The sequence below is a fragment of the Misgurnus anguillicaudatus genome, chromosome 7 (assembly GCF_027580225.2).
Source record: "Misgurnus anguillicaudatus chromosome 7, ASM2758022v2, whole genome shotgun sequence".
Taxonomy (NCBI): domain Eukaryota; kingdom Metazoa; phylum Chordata; class Actinopteri; order Cypriniformes; family Cobitidae; genus Misgurnus; species Misgurnus anguillicaudatus.
The window spans coordinates 11,751,913-11,776,263 of record NC_073343.2 but is presented as its reverse complement, the minus strand read 5'-3'; the positions used below and the strand labels follow the sequence as shown (position 1 = coordinate 11,776,263).

The following is a 24,351-nucleotide window of genomic DNA, read 5'->3' as shown; positions in this document are numbered from 1 at the left end:
GATTTCCTGTCTGAGCTTGTAGTCACTGTAGATAAAGCTCTTATCGTTGGTGATTTTAATATTCATGTGGATAACCCAAAAGATGCAGTAGGACGTGCGTTTATGGATGTTCTAAATTCTCTCAATATTACACAAAACGTGACAGGGCCAACGCATACTCGTAAGCACACACACTAATTCTGTCACTCAGACTCAATATTAATGACATCAAAATATCACCTCAGAGTAATGCAGTTTCTGACCATTACCTTGTGTCATACACTGTACTTCTAGATAGGATCACTCAATCCACAACATGCTACAGATTTCCACCACTAAAGATAGCTTTATTAGCACTCTTCCAGACCTGTCCCAAATTAAACATGTAGCAGATAACTGTGACGATCTAGATATTGTAATAGAAAACCTAAACAATGTCTGTTCTTACACATTGGATGCCGTTGCTCCCATTCGAAAAAAGAGAATCAAAGAAAAACCGCCAGCTCCATGGTATGACCATCACACCGCAGCCCTCAAAAAGGCAACTAGGAAAATGGAAAGAAATTATAGAAGCACAAAGTTAGAGGTACAGTTAGAGGCAAGTTAGAGGCAAACAAGTTACCAGTAGGTTCAGTAGATTCTCAGAAAACAAACAAGACCCAGCATTCATGATATGCACGCTCTTAAGGCTGTGCAATTGGGCAATTAGTTGAAAGGGGTGTGTTAAAAAAAATAGCTGTGTCTACCTTTGACTGTACAAACTCAAAACTATTTCTTCAACTACTTTTCTTCGGGGGGCAGATTTTAAAAATGTAAATATGATGTGAGCCAAACATTTACCACTATTTTTACTTTTGATATACAGTATTGTTCAAAATAATAGCAGTACAATGTGACTAACCAGAATAATCAAGGTTTTTAGTATATTTTTTATTGCTACGTGGCAAACAAGTTACCAGTAGGTTCAGTAGATTCTCAGAAAACAAATGAGACCCAGCATTCATGATATGCACGCTCTTAAGGCTGTGCAATTGGGCAATTAGTTGAATTAGTTGAAAGGGGTGTGTTCAAAAAAATAGCAGTGTGGCATTCAATCACTGAGGTTATCAATTTTGTGAAGAAACAGGTGTGAATCAGGTGGCCCCTATTTAAGGATGAAGCCAACACTTGATGAACATGCATTTGAAAGCTGAGGAAAATGGGTCGTTCAAGACATTGTTCAGAAGAACAGCGTACTTTGATTAAAAAGTTGATTGGAGAGGGGAAAACCTATAAAGAGGTGCAAAAAATGATAGGCTGTTCAGCTAAAATGATCTCCAATGCCTTAAAATGGAGACCAAAACCAGAGAGACGTGGAAGAAAACGGAAGACAACCATCAAAATGGATAGAAGAATAACCAGAATGGCAAAGGCTCAGCCAATGATCACCTCCAGGATGATCAAAGACAGTCTGGAGTTACCTGTAAGTACTGTGACAGTTAGAAGACGTCTGTGTGAAGCTAATCTATTTTCAAGAATCCCCCGCAAAGTCCCTCTGTTAAAAAAGGCATGTGCAGAAGAGGTTACAATTTGCCAAAGAACACATCAACTGGCCTAAAGAGAAATGGAGGAACATTTTGTGGACTGATGAGAGTAAAATTGTTCTTTTTGGGTCCAAGGGCCACAGGCAGTTTGTGAGACGACCCCCAAACTCTGAATTCAAGCCACAGTACACAGTGAAGACAGTGAGGCATGCATCATGATATGGGCATGTTTCTCCTACTATGGTGTTGGGCCTATTTATCACATACCAGGGATCATGGATCAGTTTGCATATGTTAAAATACTTGAAGAGGTCATGTTGCCCTATGCTGAAGAGGACATGCCCTTGAAATGGTTGTTTCAACAAGACAATGACCCAAAACACACTAGTAAACGGGCAAAGTCTTGGTTCCAAACCAACAAAATTAATGTTATGGAGTGGCCAGCCCAATCTCCAGACCTTAATCCAATTGAGAACTTGTGGGGTGATGTCAAAAATGCTGTTTCTGAAGCAAAACCAAGAAATGTGAATGAATTGTGGAATGTTGTTAAAGAATCATGGAGTGGAATAACAGCTGAGAGGTGCCACAAGTTGGTTGACTCCATGCCACACAGATGTCAAGCAGTTTTAAAAAACTGTGGTCATACAACTAAATATTAGTTTAGTGATTCACAGGATTGCTAAATCCCAGAAAAAAAATGTTTGTACAAAATAGTTTTGAGTTTGTACAGTCAAAGGTAGACACTGCTATTTTTTTGAACACACCCCTTTCAACTAATTGCCCAATTGCACAGCCTTAAGAGGGTGCATATCATGAATGCTGGGTCTTGTTTGTTTTCTGAGAATCTACTGAACCTACTGGTAACTTGTTTGCCACGTAGCAATAAAAAATATACTAAAAACCTTGATTATTCTGGTTAGTCACATTGTACTGCTATTATTTTGAACAAGACTGTATATAGGGTTATTTTTATTCCTTTTAAAATTATCATTTAAAATTAAAAACCACAAGATAAACAAACAGGTCAACATTGTATTAACTTTATTTTTCATTTATATTTTTTTAGCATATTAGACTTTGTGTAATGTAACAAATACAATGTGTGTAACGTACACTTTGTACACAATAGCTCAATCAAAAATTCAGGAGATCATACAAAACTATAAATACAATAAATAAAATTCAATTTTTAAACAATTTTAAACAATTTTAAACAATTTCTTCACTTGCCTCTAATTGCAAAAGTGTAAGGGGTGGTTTCCCGGACAGGGATTGGCTTAAGCCAGGACTAATCCTTAGTTATTAATTAGGAAATATAACAAGTTTCAAAAAACATATCTTAATAAAAACATTACTTGTGTGCATTTTGAGGGAAAATAAAATGCACTGGTGTATTTTAAGATATGTCAGTGCAAGTAGTTTTCAGTTTGGACAGCTCTTACATTTACTTTAGTCTAGGACTAGTCTTATCCTTGTCTGTGAAACTGCCCCTATATGTTTTAACATTTAAAAAAAATCATGAAATTCATTAAATACCTTTAAGAACAACTGTTTGTTACAAAGCAGTATTGTTTTAGTCTACATTATGAACACACACAAAAAAACTATGAAATACAGCATTTTGCCAGTGTAACATTTCATAAACATATCATTAATATTCATCAAAAAATACTCTTCCTTAAAGGTGCTCTAAGCGAATTCACACGTTTTAGACCATAAAACATTTTTTGTTACATACAGCAAACATCTCCTCACTATCTGCTGGCTGCCTGTCCGCTGATCAAACTGTAAAATACGTGATCTCTGTAGACAGCCTAGGCTCCACAAACTGCAATAAAAATAAAGTGGCCAAACCTAGCACCAGAAACGATAACAAAGTGTTCCAGCCAATTAACGACAAGAAGCATTTGGGGGTGAGGGTTGGGCGCGTTCATGAAAGCACGGAAGGGAGGGAAGGAGTTAGCTACGCTTCGTTTGTTTCAAAACAGTTCAAACATCAACAAAAAGTAACGTCACACAGATTCGCTTAGAGCACCTTTAAGTCTATAAAAAAACCTAAAATTATAACTCTTGTACCTGAAACCCAGTCTATTTAAAAAAAAACTCTTGTCATTTACTTGAAAGAATGTAGTGCTTCTACTACCCCAATCAAAGTGCCTTGTCCAAAGTTTCTCCTCCAAGGATGACGAATGCCTGGGACTCATGTGTCCATTTTCAAGTGACAGGAAATAAGGGTAAAGTCCTGATGCTTCAGCCTGCTGGACGTACTCCATCATATTTGTTCCAACCTAAAGGACACACAATGCAAATGAGTTAAGGTGAAACTTGGGGGGTGTCAGGGTGTGGGTATGGGTGATGGGTTTGGGAGTTATTACACCTTGATCTTGCCCACTTTAAGACAGCCACTAATAGGGATGCAGCGATTAACCGGTTTCACTATTAATCGCGCTTTAAAAATGTCACGGTTAAGTAACCGTAAAGCCTCCGCTAAAGCGCATGTTTTTGTTTCAAGCACGCACACACAAACCAGATCCACGAACCACCAAGAGGCGAGTGCGGCATGCGACATGCTCGTTAGAGCACTGTATGACAAAGCTCTGCGTTCAAAAGAATGTGTGCGCGTGACACGTCTCTTGGTTGTTTGTGCATCTGGTGTGTGTGTGCGTGCCTGCATGGGTGCGTGAAAGAGCCACACTCCAATCGGTCTGTGCAGCATTAAAAACCTCCTCCTCGCGGATCAAATCCGGGCGGGGCTCCTGGTGGTCTCACTGCATTTAATAACGTTGAATTATTTTAACGCGTTAATGATTTATGAATTAATAGCATGAGTTAACACTTTAATGCTGCCAGTACAAAATGACTCACAGAACCCAGTCCAGGATGACCCTGTGTTATTATTCGTTTTGAGAGGCTCTTATCATTTTTACTAATACTTTAAACAAATCAAAATAATATACATTTAGTTTTATAATATATCTATAATATATTATAATATATATTCAGTCCAAATATAAAATTACATTTATTCGAAAGATCATTAAAATGAATAGCCTACAGGTTTCAAAAGGCACCTATACTGTTTAAGTCAAAGCCTGCTAGGTTATTATTATTAAAATTTGTCCAAGAATTACAGAAAAAATACACAAACTGAAAATACAAAATAATTTAGCAATTGTTAAAAAATTTATTCATGTGATTTTTTACATTAATGTTGTAAAATAAATTAGTCCATTATAACCGTAATAACCGTACAACCGTGATTATTTATCAGACTATAACCGTACCATCAAAATTTATAATCATTGCATCCCTAGCCACTAACATAATGTCCCAAACTTTTGAATGGTAGTTTATTTAAATACCTGGTAAATAAAGTATTAATGTAAATTTCTTGATTTGTACTTGTTATGGGAATGAAGGACTCAAATGCAGGGATAGCAAAATGTCACAGTTTAATAAAGCTGACCACAGGCAAAAATAACGGCACCAACAAAAACACAGTTGAACAGAAAAATATCCAGATGGCTGGTAAATGACAACTCAATAGTCCTCTGTGGAAGAGCAGAAAAAAAAGGGCAGCGGGATTCACAAGGCTCCCGGAGAGAGCGAGAGGAGGCCGATGCCAACCAGCAGCACCACACAGGTACAGTTCTAGTCTCTCTCGAGCCACTGTTCTGTGTATGACAGATAAACGCAGGGGGTAATGTGTGTGTGTGTATGAATGTAGAGAAAGAGAGAGAAAGAAACTGGGACATGACAGTACTTACAGGCTGAATGTCGATGAAAGCTTTTTTTGCCATCATCAATGCTGGGCCGGACTTTTTCTGGCAGTTTTGAAGGTTGGAGGTGGAAGCAAAACAGGGAGCAGCTTTAATGCAAGATATCCCTTTGCATCTGTAGCAGCAGAAATTGAAAAGCAATATGTTCAGATAATGTCGGTTAACTGTCTGGCATTTCAAATAAATGAAGATGAGTGGAGAAAGTGCCAAATCTCCCAACAGTAATTATTGTCAAAAATTTTCTTCATTAATTTATCAGTGGATTTCTTTATTAAATTGCTATTAGTAAATCTGGCCCATAATATCAAAATAGTTGAGAAACTTTACCTTGTGTCATCTCCTCAACTGAACATGGAAGCTTTGCTTCTGGTTTAGAAAAATGCAAGATCCTATTGGTATATCAAGGGAGCCATTTCTCAAAGAGTTTTGGAGCTGCATCCTGGTGTAATGTGTAAAAGTCTTGTGCAATCTAAATGCAAAAATAACAAAAAAACAACTTCTAAAATACTAGAAGACTAAATAAAACTCTTGTTACCATATGATAAGGACAGTATATTAACATACCATGCCTGGGGTAGTTAGCCTAGGAAACTCATGGAAACTCAGACCACCTAAAACAGAAAAACACAATCTTTTAGCTGTAAGTGATGCATTTTTTTCTATCAATATAGATAATAGACCAGGGGTGGCGAACGTCGGTCCTGGAGAGCCACAGCCCTGCAGATTTTTGCACCAACCCTGATTAAGGCTATGTTTACACGTGGGCGGTGTGGGATTTGATTTTGTTTTATTAATCGTGCTGCTTATAATCTTAATTAATGTGTATTGTTACAACAATGTTTTCTGTGATGACCACAAGAAAGTTGTCTGTGTGTGTGGAAAGTTACAAAGGAGGGGGTGGCTGGTATGTGTGTGGGAGCCAGGGGGGCTATAGAAAAAGCCCTGGAGGGAAAACACACAGAACAGATGGTTTCAATAAACAAGTTGTTTGCTTTATATCTATGTTATATTTAGAGAAAGTGAAAATTAGTATGTTTAACTAATGAATGCATTTAACCAATTCATGAACAATGGAGTATTGTTGTGTTGTTGAATAATTATGTTTTATATATTTACTGCTTACATTTCATGATGATTGCCAAACGTGTTAAAGTTACAAAGATGTCCAAATAAGGACTGTGGAAATTGATTTTGTTCCATTTTATATTTCTTTAATTAATCATTTTATTCTACAAACACTGTGTGTTTCATATATGCATTGAGTTATTACGTAAAAATGAGGTGTTTGAGAGTGGAAAGCTACCAGCTTGGGTGTGTGTGTAAAAATGCAAGAAGAATTAACTAGGAATGTATGTCTGGAAATTGTCAAAGATAAGAAAGAGACCAGAGTGGGAAAAGCAAACAGACAACCATGTATTAACCAATGCTTTAATATTCACAGGATAAAATATGCAATATATTTCTTACTTAATCAGTATTAATCAGTGAATAATTGATGTAATAAATATAAGATGTTGTCTTTGATAAATGTGTATTAACCAATGAAATGAAGGTTGCATACAGAATAACCTAATGGGGGGATGGCAGCTCAACTTGGAAGAACAGAATCTCCTGCGCTTGTTCTTTGTGTGTGTGTTTTCTTCCCTAACAGATGTTTTTTTGAATAATGATTAAAGTGTTTTGCTTAGAAGTAGTATTGCAGTAAAAGATGTAATATGTGTTTATCTATCTAAAGAAGTTAATGTGTGCCTTATTCATATAACCAATTTTACGAATAATGAAATGATGTCATGATATTGAAATGTGTTTTACATAATAATCACTTTCATTTTACAGCTTATGTTTTTTATGAATAAATGAATGTTTTATTAATGATTTGGTTTTAAGAAAGCATTATTATATTCTATGTAAAGTCAATCATATGTGAAGTGGAGGAGTACTGGGGAGGAAGTTACGGGCTGCATGGCCCTCAGGGATGAGCGGAGAAAAGTTTGTTTTTTCTTTGCTGTGTGTGTCTATCTTCTGCAGGCTAAAATTGGGTGGTGATGGAGTCAGATGTACGAGGGGAACGGCCTTTGTGGGTGGAGATTCTAAGAAGAAGATCGACGTCACATACTTTATAAATAACTGTTTTCTCCAAATGCGGGCTGTTAGTCAATTGCCTATTGTGGCCTTGAGACTGCCCAGCGCTGTAAAACTTTTTCATATCTGATCAATAAATAGTTTAATTTTAATACCGTGCCTTTCCTCTAATTATGAACATGCAGATGGACGCCTTAAAGTCCAACAACTGGTGACCCCTGACGTTTTGTGGAGGGAAAGGAGAGAGTGAGCGGAAGGAGGGTTTCACATTGAAGAAACCAGAGTAAGCGAGGATTCCCTTTCAACACAAAAAGAGCGCTCTATTAAAATAAGGTAAGCAGAAGCCTGTTTTATCAAATTCTGCTAATTGGATATACCAAATTACTTGTGTTGATAAGGAGATCCGAACTGAATTACAAATTTATATTTTTATAAATTGATCAGAGTGAAAAACTTTTTGAAATTTTTGATTAAATAAAAGGTTGAGGAGTCCTTTAACGCATTAGGTATTATAAAATACCGACTCAGGTTGTAGCCTGTAGGGGGTGAAAAGGCCCGTGGATGGAAGGTCCACAAATACTGTTAATGGCGGTGTAAGTTAACAGAATTAATTAAAAAGGTTGAGGATTCCTTTAATACATTAGGTATTATAAAATACCGACTCAGGTTGTAGCCTGTAGGGGGTGCAAGGCCCGTTGGATGAAAGGTCCAAGAATACTGTTAATGGCGGTGTAAGTTAACAGAATTAATTAAAAAGGTTGAGGATTCCTTTAATACATTAGGTATTATAAAATACCGACTCAGGTTGTATATCCTGTAGGGGGTGTACAGCAGCCCGTGGATGTAAGGTCCACGAATACTGGAAAGAAGAAGTGACGTCTTAATGTGAATAGTATTGTTGATATATTGTTGTTATTTTTGTGACATTTCTGTGAAAGTTGTATTGTGTTTGTATTGCGGGTGAAACTCCTGAAAACTACTGGTGTATATATCCTTCTGCTAGAAAAGAGTGACGTGTTGTGCTTTTTGAAGTTTTGAACGCTTGTAAATTGTGTGAAAATGGCTAAATTAAAAAAAAAAAATGTGATGAGTATGGTTGCCTAACAGTGTATGTGCAATGGCAAAAAGGCAAGTAGTTTGGAAAGGGACCAACTGTAAAAGACTCAGAAACAGATTTGAGAAAGGGGACGAGAATCGCTTTTGTTGCAGCTGAAGTCGAGACCATACCTGTCAAGTTTTGGATCTGAAAATAAGGGAAATTTTCCGGCGCCCACCGCGAGCAGCCCTACCAACCCAAACAAGCGCCAGTATTCCTTACATTTTAAGACTGGTGCTATAGCCTAAATGCCAACAAAAAATGGTATATATAAGGGGTGTCAAACTAATTTTACGCTGAGGGCCGGATGGTAAATAACGCCACGATGTGAGGGCCGGATAATTTTTTTAAACCATAGTGTGCTGATAATTGTTTTAAATTTAACTAAACAAACTAATTTATTAGCAAGAAAACTAGTAAAAAACACAGCTCTGTGAAAACTACATTTCATAAGTCACACTCATACTGTACATACACACAAATTTGCATCTGTACAAAACCCATTGACATTAGGTTGAAAAGCCTTAATTTAACTTCTTTTGCATTATACCTTAATGACAAAATTATTTTTAAACCATTCACTTTTCTTTGTAATGAGAACAGTCATTTAGAAAATTAAAATGCTAGATGGGGCAGTGGCCCAAACCAAAAAGGGCACTATGGGGGGTGGTACTATTATGGTTTTAATAATAGTATTTTAAATAAATTATGTTACTATATTACTAGCATCAACTTAGACAAGTGATTATAATTGGAAAATATAATAACAAGAATTAAAGTGTGACAATAAATATTCTATATGATTTACCTGCTGGCTTGATAAAGCTTTGAATCCATGTTTGCAATGTTGAACTGCCTATAGCAGCTTCACTTTCCGTTCTCTGTCTATTTTGTCAAGGCATTGGTGTTTTTTGAGGGTTTTTTTGTCTACAAAGTGTGCCAACAACAGCAAATGTATTGTTTATATTAACTTAGATCTGATCGGGAACATTAAATCCATTAGACAAGTGATAATACTAAGAATGTGGTTATTTTTGTTGTTGTTTGCTTGTTGTTAGCACTTTTAGAACACCGACAGCAAATCATTAGGCTACCGGAAGAAATAACATAAACAAACTTCCAAATGAGTAATTCTGCTGTTTAACAACTGATATAATGTAATAAATCTAAATCTACCTGTTAATGCAATGAACTTCACAAACTGTCGTCTTCGCGCTCCAGGCAGAGAGTGCACTGCACACACACAGATGCTGCGAGCGGGCGAGAAAATACGAACTGGATTAGCGGAATCTGTGGATCTTTTGCGTGAGGCTAGTGACCGAGCTCAGATTGGGAATGTTTTTTATTACTCCGCCCGGGCATTATTATTTTTGTAATAACGGAGGTTAAAATACGGGAGATTTACGGGAAAATGCTAATACGGGAGGACGGCGGGAAAGGAGGGTAAAATACGGGACTTTCCCGGCCAAAACGGGATACTTGACAGGTATGGTCGAGACGATTACAAAGAGAAAAGGGGAAGTTGACAGTTGTGCTGTGAGCGAGCAAAAGGAAGTAGAACTAGGAAGCACTGAGCCAGTACCCTCAGCCCCACCCATGGCTCCTCCTCAAGTGAAGTCACTATACCCCTCACTGCACACACCTCCTCCTTATGAGGAAAAGTCTGTTTCGATCTCAAAGCAACAGCTGGTGTTAACAGTAAACAGTGGTGAACTAGATGCTGAATTTGATGAAATAAAGGCCATGAAAATAAAAATGGAAAGATTACAACAAACAATTATGACACAGGGAGAGATAATCACAACTCTATTAAGATTACAGAGAAATACAAATGATAACAACATGGGAAAGAGATCTTGTGTATTACACCGACAGGGCCATAAACAAATCACACAAACAGAACTTGTAGAGGTAGATAAGATTAAGAATAAGCTTTTGAAACTGCAGCTAGAACAGACTAAACAGGCAAACACAAAAAAGAAACAAATGCCCCAGCAGGCCCAACCAACACCAGTAGCTATGACAACTAGTGTCCGGACAACGTACAATATCTCAATCAGCCCATAGATTTATATACAGGCCCACCCTATACAGGAAACCTGTTGGAAGGATATAACCAACAGAGAAGGGGAGGGCCAAGAAGGAGTAGTAGACCAAAACGGGGAGGTTTTGGAGGTTTTGTCAGGAATGCATGTTGTGTGTGCGGACAAGAAGGTCATTGGGCCAGAAGATGCCCTCAAAATGGGTCACAGCCCCAATATTCCAGTGTAAGGTATCCACTTAACGCACCAAATGCAAGGGGATGGGGTCCCAATAGAGGAGGTGGCGGGCGTGGAAATGGTGGTTTTGCCAGGGGACCACCAGCGCCACACAACCCATCACAACCAGATTTAATGGCGCCTATGCACCCAACATGGGGCCAAAGGGAGTGATGCGGATGAATAAGGGGGCACACAGGAACCCACCATGAAAGGAATGGCTGGACCTCTCATGGACCATTAAGAGCCCTAGTGGATAATGGGCCTAAATAGTCCACCGTAAAAAAAAAAAAAGTTTCAACAACGGTGGAGATAATGGGTTTCTGGTAAAATTGAAAAGTGACTATCAACAAATCTCTACCCTATAAGGTAGCAAACCAGTCTAGTTTGCACACATTTCTGTATTCCTCCAACACACTTGTTAATAATAGAAAGGGACCTAGAAATTACAATGACCTGTCAATGTTGTAATGTGCCCCCGGACGGACGGGGCACAAATGAATGGCTAATTAAACTATGGAGAGATAGAGCCTTATGTCTGACCCAGGACCAGAGACTTATGTTATTTTTTTTTATTTTTTTTTTTTGGGCCTTATAAACAACAAACAATAGATAATAAGGTATGTACCAATATATAAAACGGTGTCTTAGATAAAGTTTACCAAAAAATCCTGGCCAGCCGAACCTGAAATTATGTCCATGAGGGTGTAAACTTGACTGACCTAATTACTGAGGGGATGCCACATGATAGTAAAAAAAACAAAAAACAAAAAAAAAAAAAAACCCAAAAAGGGCCAAACAAAATCAGAAATAAGTTGTTTACAACACCACTGCCAACTACCCGCTACTAATCACGTTATTTATGGATGGCTTTGTTTTAGAGCATCAGATGGTACGCTAAAGGCAGGTTTTGCAGTTGTTGAACAGGTTGAAAATGATTTTGTAACAAGACTGAGTGGTAGATTGAACGGTAAACAGTCAGCAAAGAGAGCTGAAATGATAGCTGTTATCAAAGCCTTGCACTACACTGGTGAAGAGAGGGTGATTATTTATAGTAACTCTGCATATGTGATTGGTGCAGTATATATGAAACTGCCATATGGCAGATAGGTGGGTTTGAAACCAGGAAAGGCCGGCCTATAACACATGCTAGCGAAGCCTGACACATAATACAGGCTGTGAAGGTACCTAATGAAGTGGTTGTTGTCAACTGCCTAATAAGCCACTTATATCCCCAACCATGGTTTCCCAAGACAAAGTTAGATCTGACAAAATTGACAAACACGCACTGGAATTGACATATAGTTTCGGGGCTGCTTATCACCCCAATGACAGAGCAAAGCTGAAATAATGAACCTGACTTTGACATTAAAACTTGACTTGACAACATTTGTGCACAGACAAAAATAACATGGCTTGAGGCATTACCAATTGCATTAATGTCTATTCGCTCTTCTGTTAACAGGATTTCTGGTTTCACATCCTTTGAATTGCTTACAGGTAGACAGTTTCCAGGCCCACGGAACGCCTTGGTGTAGGATCCAATCCTGCCACTAACTAATGATGTTTATTTCTACAAACTAACTGCTATGATTAAACGTTTTTCCTGCCAGGCTAAACGACACCGGGACAACGACCAAGCTGTTACAAATGATGATTGAGTGAAAGTGAAGGTGTTCAGACGGTGCTGGGCCGAACCAAGACGGTCCAGGCTACCGAGAAGTAAAAGCAAAAACCTAACATTGTGTCCAGCTACAGGTCAAAGGCGACACATAGTTCCATCTCTTTTTGTGTTCCATGTGATTTTCCCAGCAGGTCTCTCACAGAAACAGGTGTGGACCTGAGGACTCAGGTCCAAGAGAGGGAGAGTGTTGAAAGTGAAAGTGAAAGTGAATCAGCTGAAATACAGAGAGAACAAACAGGAAGTGAAACATTTGGGGTAACACTCACACAACACCAACAATAAAGTCAACAAACACTCTGTAAAATTGTGCATAAAAAAGGTGACATTTTTTTCTAGCCCAGCAACAGAACCTTTAGCACAATGCACAGATTGTGCCTACGGAGCAGGTATAGCCGTACAATTCAAAGCGAAGTACGGTACACAAAAGGTTGTAAGACAGAACAAACACACAGGTGAATGTGCAGTTACCCATGAGGACGACGGCAGATTGATTTTTTATTTAATAACAAAACAAAATTGTACTGATTTACAATTCAATTCAATTCAATTTTATTTATATAGCGCTTTTCACAATTTGGTAATTGTATCAAAGCAGCTTTACATAATAGATGCAGTGAAAAGCACAGAAAATCGACAGATAGCACAACATAATAAACGATAGCACAAGCAGTTAAATTTGCTATGGCTATAAATCAACATTATAAACAAACGTATTACTAATGTAACGTATAGAAGTTAAGCCCAAAAAGGCTGCCTCCCCGGGTTGAAAAACCCCCTAGGAGAAAAAAACCCCGGAATTTTAGCCGGGGAAGTAAAAAAAGTCATAGGAGGAAAAAACCCTTGGGAGTTATATTTATATATATATATATATACACATTGAAACGGAAGGAGATTGAGCGAAGATTAAGCGGAGATTAAGCGGGTTCTGCCGGTGGTCTTTGGTCAGGCATCAGCTGGACATCACGTTGAAGAACAGCTAGTAGATCAGTTGTGTGCCGACTTTCACATGTACCGGAACTGGATCTGTTTGTCTCGTCCTCGGGATCAAGGACGAGACAGGGAGAGAGACACAAAATCTTAGCGTAGGGGCCGTTCACATAGAAAACAAGTGTCACACAGTAATGTGGTTTTAGTCAGCTCGGTTCCGGACAGGCTAACTATTGCTGGTTAAGTGTATTACATATAGTGAATGATTTTAGAAACGGAAACAGAACTCGTTTGACTAAGGCCAGAGGCCCCACTGCCGTCGTTAATGCTAACGTACAGTGGCAAACGGTTCTGTATGACATGCTATTTTAAGGTATTACATATAGTTAATGATTTTAGAAACGGAAACAGAACTCGTTTGACTAAGGCCAGAGGCCCCACTGCCGTCGTTAATGCTAACGTACAGTGGCAAACGGTTCAGTATGACATACTATTTTAAGGTCATGGGAAAAGGCCAAAATTGCAAGCCGGCCATATTTGGCAGTTAAGACTCAGTCGAAAACCAATTCAAAGTTTCAGCATATTACTAAAGAGTATTAATGAGATTTACCATGCTTTGAGGTGTTGACGAAAAAAAAGGTTTTAATTTATTCATTAATTTTTTTATTTTTTTATTAGGTTGTACAAGCTAGCTATTAGGAGATAAGTACCATTGTTAAAACAACTATTTGAAAGCCTTGTTAAAGAGAAAAGTTTTAAGTCTAGATTTAAAGTTATCTACGGTCTCTGATTTTCGGACGTCGGTTGGTAAATCATTCCATAGCTTAGGGGCTAAGTAGGAAAAGGATCTGCCACCTTTAGACACTTTTGATATTTTAGGGATAATTAAGAGGCCAGAATTTTGTGACCGCAATGCACGTGATGGATTGTATTCTGATAATAATTCTCTAAGATATGAGGGTGCTAGGCCATTTAAGGCTTTGTAGGTGATTAGTAATATTTTAAATTGTATACGATATTTAACTGGTAGCCAGTGTAAAGATGCCAGAATTGGGCTTATGCGGTCATACTTCTTAGTTCATGTAAGAACTCTTGCAGAAGCGTTTTGAACTAGCTGAAGCTTGTTGACCTGTTTTGCATGGCATCCTCCGAGTAACGAGTTACAATAGTCTATTCTAGAGGTCATAAAAGCGTGGATAAGCTTCTCTGCATCTGATGCAGACAACATATGGCGTATTTTTGAGATATTTCTAAGGTGGAAGAATGCTGTGCGGCAGACATTGGAGATATGGCTGTCGAAGGATAAACTGCTGTCGAACATCACACCTAAATTCTTAACCGTGGAGGTTGGCACCACAGTGCAGCCATTTATGGGCAACTTGTAATCTGTCATATTATATTTGTAGCGATTCGGTTCGATAACAAGTATCTCTGTCTTATTGGAGTTTAGCATAAGAAAATTATGTGACATCCAGTCACTTATATCGCTGATGCAGTCTGATAGCTTAGAAAAATTTTGTGTTTGGCTAGGATGCGAGGAGATGTAAAGCTGTGTGTCATCTGCATAGCAGTGAAACTGTATGTTATGATTTCTGATAATATCTCCCAGAGGTAACATATATAACGAGAACAGGATAGGACCTAAAACTGATCCCTGCGGTACGCCGTATTTAACCAGGGAGTGATGGGACTCCTCCTCATTTACATAAACAAAGTGATAGCGATTGGTTAGATACGATCTGAACCAAGCTAGCGCCTGACCACTGATGCCAACATAGTTTTCTAGCCTATTAAGTAAGATTGTGTGATCTATTGTGTCAAAGGCTGCACTAAGGTCTAATAATATAAGGAGTGATATTTCACCACGGTCGGATGTTAGGAGAAGGTCATTTGTAACTCTAAGCAGCGCTGTCTCTGTGCTATGGTGGGGCCTGAATCCTGATTGGAACTTTTCATACGTACTATTATTTGCTAAGAATGTGCGTAGCTGGCTTGCCACTACCTTTTCTAATATTTTGGAAAGAAAAGGGAGATTTGAGATTGGTCTAAAGTTATTTAGATCTCCCTGGTCAAGGTTTGGTTTTTTAATGAGCGGTCTAATAACTGCTAGTTTGAAAGCTGTAGGAACGTAGCCTAATTCTAATGATGAGTTAAAGACATTTAGTACTGGGTTAGACACTATAGGGAATACCTCTTTGAGTAATTTTGTGGGAACAGGGTCCAATATACAGGACGATGATTTGGATGACGCTACTAATTTAGATAGCTCATCTATTGTAGTAGGTTTAAATGACTCAAGATGTTCGTATGGTAGGCAAGCATTAAATGTATTACTGGGTAGAGTGGTGGCTGCTTGGGTACCTACAATGTTTTCCCTAATAATCAAAATTTTCTTAGTAAAGAAGTTCATGAAGTCGTTACTATTGTGTGGGAGTTTATTAGTGGGTTCTGTTTGTTCTTTATTTCTAGTCAGTTTCGCAACTGTGCTAAAGAGGAAGCGAGGGTTATTATGATTTTCTTTAATAAGATTGCTGAGATAGGTAGATCTGGCGATTTTTATAGCCTGTCTGTAGTGTTTAACACTCTCTTTCCATGCTGCACGCCATACCTCTAACTTTGTGCTTCTATAATTTCTTTCCATTTTCCTAGTTGCCTTTTTGAGTGCTGCTGTGTGATGATCATACCATGGAGCTGGCGTTTTTTCTTTGATTCTCTTTTTTCGAATTGGAGCTACGGCATCCAATGTGTTAGAACAAATACTGTTCAGGTTTTCTATTACAATATCTAGATCTTCAGGGTTATCTGCTACATGTTTCATTTGGGACAGGTCTGGAAGAGTGCTAATAAAGTTATCTTTAGTGGTGGAAATTATTGTTCTGGCTAGTCGGTAGCGTATTGTGGATCGAGTGATCATATCTAGAAGTACCGTGTATGAGACAAGGCAATGGTCTGAAACTGCATCGCTCTGAGGTGATATCTCGATTTCATTAATATTGAGCCCGAGTGACAGAATTAAGTCTAATGTGTGCCTATGAGTATGCGTGGGCCCTGTCACGTTTTGTCTAATATTGAGAGAATTTAGAATATCCATAAATGCTAATCCTAATGTATCTGTTGGGTTATCAACATGTATATTAAAGTCACCAACGATAAGAGCTTTATCTACAGTGACTACGAGGTCAGACAGGAAATTTGATATTTCTTTAAGAAAATCTACATGGTGGCCCGGAGGTCTATAGATTGTAGCAAGGACAAAAGAGAGCTGTTTATGGTTACGATCAGTTATTTCCATATTTAATAGCATTATTTCAAATGAATTAAATTTTAGTTTGGATTTATGGTTTACTTTAAAAAATTTTTGTATATTGTAGCTACACCACCCCCTCTCCCCTTTAAACGCGGTTCATGTTTATAATAGTAGTCTTTTACCAACATATGAGAATTTTACCAACAGCTGGGGTGTGGGTTAGATAAATTGGACTTCCATAAAGTGCTGGAAATCCTGACAGAAGTGTTCAGGGACCTGAACATCACAATTACTGTTTATTTATTATAACCTGGGTAGCTACATACCATATTGACCTTTAAATTTCTTAAGTTTCTTATATAATCTTACATTTCAATGTTTCCTTTTGAATTTAATTTTTAAGTTTCTTATACAATTCTACAGTATTAATTTTACATTTCAATTTTTTCAATTTATGATTGTTATTTGAATATTAGCCAATAGGAATAAGTGTATTTTTCCACAGAGATGAAGCTATATGGAATTGGAAGGTTCTGTGGGCCCTAGGGGTTATAACTGCAATTATAATCACCATAATATTTAGCATAAACAATGGAGGTAATCTGAGAATTGACAAAAGGTCCAAAACAACACCACAAGATTAGTGTGTACAGAGATATGGGGGAATTGAATTAAATTACACAAAAAATTTAACGACGTCATACACCTTTGATTTATGCAGTATGATAGACTGTGGAGGGCAACAGTAACCTCCATAGTAGTGTCCATTGGTGTATTAGTGGCTATCCTGGTGACCTGTGGATGTTGTTGTATTCCCTGTCTTAGATCCCTGTGCAACAGATTAATAGTGTCAGCAATAGAGAAAAAAGAGAATAATCCGCCCCCATATAGCATGCCCCTATTAGGCCTACAAAACCTGGAGGAGGAGGAAGAAGAAAATGTGTGACCTCTTTCAGAGGTCAAGAGAGGGAATTGTGGGATTTGATTTTGTTTTATTAATCATGCTGCTTATAATCTTAATTAATGTGTATTGTTACAACAATGTTTTCTGTGATGACCACAAGAAAGTTGTCTGTGTGTGTGGAAAGTTACCAAGGAGGGGGTGGCTGGTATGTGTGTGGGTGCCAGGGGGGCTATAGAAAAAGCCCTGGAGGGAAAACACACAGAACAGATGGTTTCAATAAACAAGTTGTTTGCTTTATATCTATGTTATATTTAGAGAAAGTGAAAATTAGTATGTTTAACTAATGAATGCATTTAACCAATTCATGAACAATGGAGTATTGTTGTGTTGTTGAATAATTATGTTTTATATATTTACTGCTTACATTTCATGATGATTGCCAAACGTGTTAAAGTTACAAAGATGTCCAAATAAGGACTGTGGAAATTGATTTTGTTCCATTTTATATTTCTTTAATTAATCATTTTATTCTACAAACACTGTGTGTTTCATATATGCATTGAGTTATTACGTAAAAATGAGGTGTTTGAGTTTGAGAGTGGAAAGCTACCAGCTTGGGTGTGTGTGTAAAAATGCAAGAAGAATTAACTAGGAATGTATGTCTGGAAATTGTCAAAGATAAGAAAGAGACCAGAGTGGGAAAAGCAAACAGACAACCATGTATTAATCAATGCTTTAATATTCACAGGATAAAATATGCAATATATTTCTTACTTAATCAGTATTAATCAGTGAATAATTGATGTAATAAATATAAGATGTTGTCTTTGATAAATGTATATTAACCAATGAAATGAAGGTTGCATACAGAATAACCTAATGGGGGGATGGCAGCTCAACTTGGAAGAACAGAATCTCCTGCGCTTGTTCTTTGTGTGTGTGTTTTCTTCCCTAACAGATGTTTTTTTGAATAATGATTAAAGTGTTTTGCTTAGAAGTAGTATTGCAGTAAAAGATGTAATATGTGTTTATCTATCTAAAGAAGTTAATGTGTGCCTTATTCATATAACCAATTTTACGAATAATGAAATGATGTCATGATATTGAAATGTGTTTTACATAATAATCACTTTCATTTTACAGCTTATGTTTTTTATTAATAAATGAATGTTTTATTAATGATTTGGTTTTAAGAAAGCATTATTATATTCTATGTGAAGTCAATCATATGTGAAGTGGAGGAGTACTGGGGAGGAAGTTACGGGCTGCATGGCCCTCAGGGATGAGCGGAGAAAAGTTTGTTTTTTCTTTGCTCTGTGTGTCTATCTTCTGCAGGCTAAAATTGGGTGGTGATGGAGTCAGATGTACGAGGGGAACGGCCTTTGTGGGTGGAGATTCTAAGAAGAAGATCGACGTCACATACTTTATAAATAACTGTTTTCTCCAAATGCGGGCTGTTAGTCAATTGCCTATTGTGGCCTTGAGACTGCCCAGCGCTGTAAAACTTTTTCATATCTGATCAATAAATAGTTTAATTTTAATACCGTGCCTTTCCTCTAATTATGAACATGCAGATGGACGCCTTAAAGTCCAACAGCGGCTATTTTCAAACGGACATTTAAACCTCTCCGGTTTCAAAAATAATATCGTGCACACATGTCAGTTTTCAGAAAAGTGTTTATTTACACGTACGCGTGCATATATGCCGTCAAGAGAAGCTCAAGCCCACATAAGCCAATCACCGGCAGCGCTGGTGGTGACGCAAACTGGTTCTTCATGTTGGAGCAAGGAGTTGTTGCAGTAGGTGATCGACAGTGTGGGGGTAGTTACTCAAAAAATGTAATTAGTTACTAGTTACTAGTTACTTCTTAAAATTGTAATGAGATTACTTTACTAGTTACTGCATTTGAAAAGTAACTTCACTTCTTATTACTTTACTTTCCTTTTTTTTCTTTTTTCTTAATTTACCACATAGATACATGGACATGTTTAGGCGGGGTCGGCTGATGATGAGTGACTACTTTAAATGACCGGCCAGGGCTCTAGACTAACTTTTTGCACTGGTTGCACTGGTGCGCCTAACATTTTTTCTTAGGTGCACCAGCACAAAAGTTAGGTGCACCCTAATTTTTGACCCCATCGGATTTATAGTTCGCCCAAAAATTTAAAATTCTGTATAATTTATTTGAAAATCAGGTTTGTAACTCTCATGTTGTTACAAACCTGTACAAACGTCTTTGTTCCGGTGAACACGAATGAAAATACCCTGAGGAATGTCCGCAACCAAACCACTCATGAGCCCCATTCACCTCCACAGTATTATTTTTTCCTACTATAGAAGTAAATGGGGCTCATGCTTGGTTTGGTTACAAACATTCCTCAAAATATTTTCATTCATGTTCACCAGAACAAAGACACCCACACAGGTTTGCAACAAAATGAGGGAGAGTTAATTTTGACAGAACTTTTTATTTTTGGGTGAACTGTCCCTTTAACACCGCAAGTTTAGCGCCCATGGTGGTTTCATACAGAATATAAACATGTAGGCTATTTTATAATTTTCATGTTGTCATTCCATTTTCCTTATACGAGTCATGCACAGTCCTGTTTGATAACCCGCATCCGCGCTATTAAAATAACAGTTGACCCGTTATCCGACATCAGCATCAATTTATTTCATACCCGTTTTACATAAAGACTGCGACCGGCCGCACCGCAAATCGTGATGTAAGTAGAAACCTTTAAAGATCTTCATGCAGAACATTGACAGAAATAAGCACAGGACCATGCTTGTTCAAATATATTATCATTTAATCTGAAACTTTGTGAGGGTCGGCTGATTGACAGCTGAGCGGTCAGCAGTGTTTGAACACTCATAAGCGCTGCGCTTATATTTATTATTACCTTATAAATTGATGATATGATTGCAGTGATTGCAAAGGGATGTCCAAAAAAAACTCAAGTAGAATGTTAAATGTTTAAAGTTTAATGTCTCTTTCTCGCTGCCCTGTGTAAACCCACGCGGGTGATGGCATGAAACGCGTGAGGAGCTTGCATTTTGCATTACCTTAAATTACCTTAAATTATGGTCATACAAATAAAAGTAAAACAACATTCAAAACTGTAATGTGTAAATTTATTTATGTAAAGTTACACTCGCAATAATAACAAAACATTGTGTTTTTAAATAGGTAAAAAGTGTTTTGTGCTGCATCGGTTTGGGAGCACGTCACACAAAAAATAAACTCATATAGGCTATAGGCTACTTTTGAATTCGTTTTGTTAATTTGCTAATTATTTAAGGGAAACACATTTCATATAGGCTTATTTATTTTATTATTTTTTTCACCAAAGAAAGACGTAATCATCACATTCTATTCATTTTAATGCTTTTTGCGCATAAACTAAACCCTTGGGGGAATTATTTATAAATGAATCAACAACGCAAATCAAGGAATTAACTTATTTCTCTATTTAAGACAGTCTGGCAGGGCGGTAACAGCGATACATCAAACACCGAAAAGTTTATAGGATTAGATTTGGAAGTAAGATTATGAAGAAAACAGCGGTCCTGACTCCTGGCTTTTTTCTATAAATTGGGCGCACGCTACATTGCTGTTCGGGTTACGTTCAAATAACGTTCAATGACTCGATTGAGGTTCATTACCTAATTCCGTCTTCGGGTTCGGACCTCTCGATCCCTGACCGGTAAGTTAAGCAGGATCCTTCGCCACAAGTGTTGTATTGCCATGCTGGGCTTACAAATGCTCAGACAGGTTGCTCATCGCGTTGTCAGCAGTTGAAAGACACTTGTCGTGTGGGCATAGTGTGCATTTCACACGAATATTTTTGTCCTTTCGAGCAATACGCTGAAAGTTATGTGAATATCGCCCCAGTGGCTGAAACCCTCCGTCTTCATTTCCCGCTCCCCTTTGCACCAACAGCTCCGTCAAATCAATCTCTATGGCAACGGCACACGTACAGGGACACGCATGCACGCACCACTTAAATAGACAGAACTTTACACCCAGGCAAACACTGCTTGGGTAACGCAGGAAAGCGCGTTCCTATAGTCTAGTAAAGTAGTGTAGTTACCAATATTATTAGTGTAATGCGTTACTTTACTTCGTTACCCAAAAAAGTAATGTAGTTACTGTAATCCGTTACTTTGTAACTCGTTACCCCCAACACTGGTGATCGATGACGTCAAAGTACCGCAAGAGCGAGTTAAGGAATCACACGTAGAGGTCTAATTTCAAATCGCTCTCGCAGTACTTTGACATCATTCGTCTGTCGGTTCTTGCAACGCCGCATGAAGTCAAACACACGTAAAATTTCTGACCTCCGAGCACTCGTCTCTGCTCCTCGACATAATGGCGCAGCTGTATTTGCAAATACAAACACACAAAACGAGTTTGCACGAACATAAATGTGATCTTGGAAGCGTTCAGAGTAGCAGTCACATGTAAACATGGTTCGCACTTTTGACGTAGGTGCAAGCTCTGGCGCATACTCTGTGACATTGCCTGCTTAAACATCTGTTTGTCTCAGTTTACGTGCAACCGAAGATTTTCAAGATCTCCACTCTGGCCGGAGTTTTAAGAAACAATCGGTTTCAGAGGCGAGTTCTCTGTTTGCGTGTAAACGAGGGGCACAAACGAAGGTAAATCTCTCAGTTTTTAAAAATAACCATGTACGTGTAAACAGAGCCTAAACCTCACCCGTCTGAAGGTTTCTAGTAACTCTTTAGACCTTGATTACCTGTTCAGGTGTGTTTGATTAGAGCTGGAGCTAAACTCTGCAGGACTGCGGCACTCCACGACCGACATTCGCCACCCCTGTAATAGATCATTCATACTTATTCATTTGTTTAGTTGATTTCAAATGTCAACATTGGCTTTCAGAGATCATGCACCCCACCTTTAATTAACTTGTCACCACCTGCTGGCATTAATGTTGCACTTAAGAGAAACTATATTTGAAGCATTGTCACTGTCGAAAAGACGATTTAATCTCTTTTGATTGTTTTCGTAGACAGCAGTGCTTATATCTGAACTATAAAGATTTATTCCAGTACTTCCAGAATAACATATATCTGAATGTTTGTTTCATACGTTACGTTACACGTAAACTGCTTTCGCTGGATAAGCACGGAGGCAGATTTGAATGTCACAGAGTGTGATTAGGCTTTAATGGACATTTTAAAGTTAGTTGAATCCTGTCATTTATAAACAACTTCCGGTAAACTCCGCTAAGAATAAATAACAACAAAGTCTTTTTAGAGTAGTTAATTTCTGATACCAAGCAAAATAAACAACAAGGAAATTACCTCAGTTCTTATTTCATAGCTAAAGCGTATAAAAAACTACACTGAGCTAACGTTGCTAAGTAAAATGTGTACTATAATGTATACAATGTTAACTACAAATCGGCTATCAAACCTCCCTTCACATGGTCATGATCGCCGTCTCCCCTGCCTTTAGGAAACCAAAACATTTGTTATTTTTGATGAGGTAATTTGTTCCAGAATTCATCTGAGGCACTAGTCAGACCATTAAACCGGAAGTAAACACCAGACGTGTACCAGCGACACGCGTGCGTCCGATGAAACGGTCTATACTCATAATAATAAAGTATAATTATAGTCCAATGTTAATCGCCATTATTACCATATTAAATATACTGTCCAACGCTACCCCGTTCTGTGGTAAAAACGCGCATCTGCTCAGAAAAAGTTATTTCAAGCACTCGACTGATGTTGTTGACTAAACGTAACGTTAATGAAATGCCCTCGTTCTTGGACAACACATTTGCCAATAGGTTTCGATTAAATGATACAAAGACAAATACAGACCTTTATTTCACCAGAAAAGAACCCCTGAAGAATGTCTGCTTGTAAAGTCCTGCTGTATTTCTCCTTCTGACGATCCAAAATCCCCGCGACGGATGATCCATGAATGGGGTTGTTTTGACCCAGCAGCACTGATGTACAGCGGGGGATAGGCTGCTTTAACTGTTCGTGTACAAAAAAATGGTTTTCAGAAATTAATTACCAGAGATTTGTTACGGGCTGTAATTGTCAAAAATCTAATTTTAATAATCTGAAAATGCAAAGAATGCATTTACTTGAACTTACATTAATCTCGTTTTAAGTTAACAGTTAACTGGGCTTTGAAGTAACGTAAATGTCGTCATATAACGTTAGTTCCCTTTCAGTCGGTCACTACGACGTCACGTCGTGACCGACGAATTGGGAACTCGCTTAGAGAGACCAATCTGCTTCGAATACTACTAAAACGCCAATGAACTTGGCATTGAGATATTTGCATAATGCTGGCGCCGCCCCGCCAGGTGCGTATATAAGCCACAGGTGCAAATGTAGAAATCAGCTTTTTATCGCTTCGAAAGCCGGCAGTATCTGCTACTGAGAAGCTACTTTCTGCTCTTCTGGGAACGGTTGCTGAAGTTGATTGACAAGCAGGACTGACACAGCGGACGCTCGCAGTATTCCACTGCTCTGCATATTTTTTGTTTTGAGTTTAGTGTGTGCGTTGCCTCTTCCTGTGCGCATCATCAGCTGAGCACCAAAAGAGTGATTTCCCTAAAGAGTGATACGTGAGAGCTCTGTGTCTTTTTAAAGACAGCCACTCTCTCGTATATTCTGAGATCAGCGTCCTTTTCAGGATAGCTTTTCCTCCGTGCGATCTTGGGTGCGAGAAGTACAGGGATTCCAGTGACGGTCACGAGCGCTGTCTTCGTGCTTGCGCATCGAGCACTCCGAGGCTGCGTTCGTGGAGAGCTTTTGTTCTCTCTGTGAGAGCATAACTCTCTTGGATTGCGGAGCCGACTGTCGTTTCTATGGGAACGACGTC

General features: G+C 38.2%; 1 long non-coding RNA gene across 1 annotated transcript; it reads right to left on the bottom strand.

The window, feature by feature from the left end:
• Positions 1–2,566: 2,566 nt before the first annotated feature.
• On the bottom strand, positions 2,567–23,744 carry LOC141365264 (uncharacterized). The gene is made up of 6 exons (XR_012370476.1): positions 23,334–23,744; positions 22,241–22,317; positions 5,846–5,892; positions 5,609–5,750; positions 5,270–5,396; positions 2,567–3,790 (listed from the first exon to the last, which is right to left on the bottom strand). It is a non-coding gene; the product is annotated as an uncharacterized lncRNA (long non-coding RNA).
• Between the last annotated feature and the right edge of the window lie 607 nt (positions 23,745–24,351).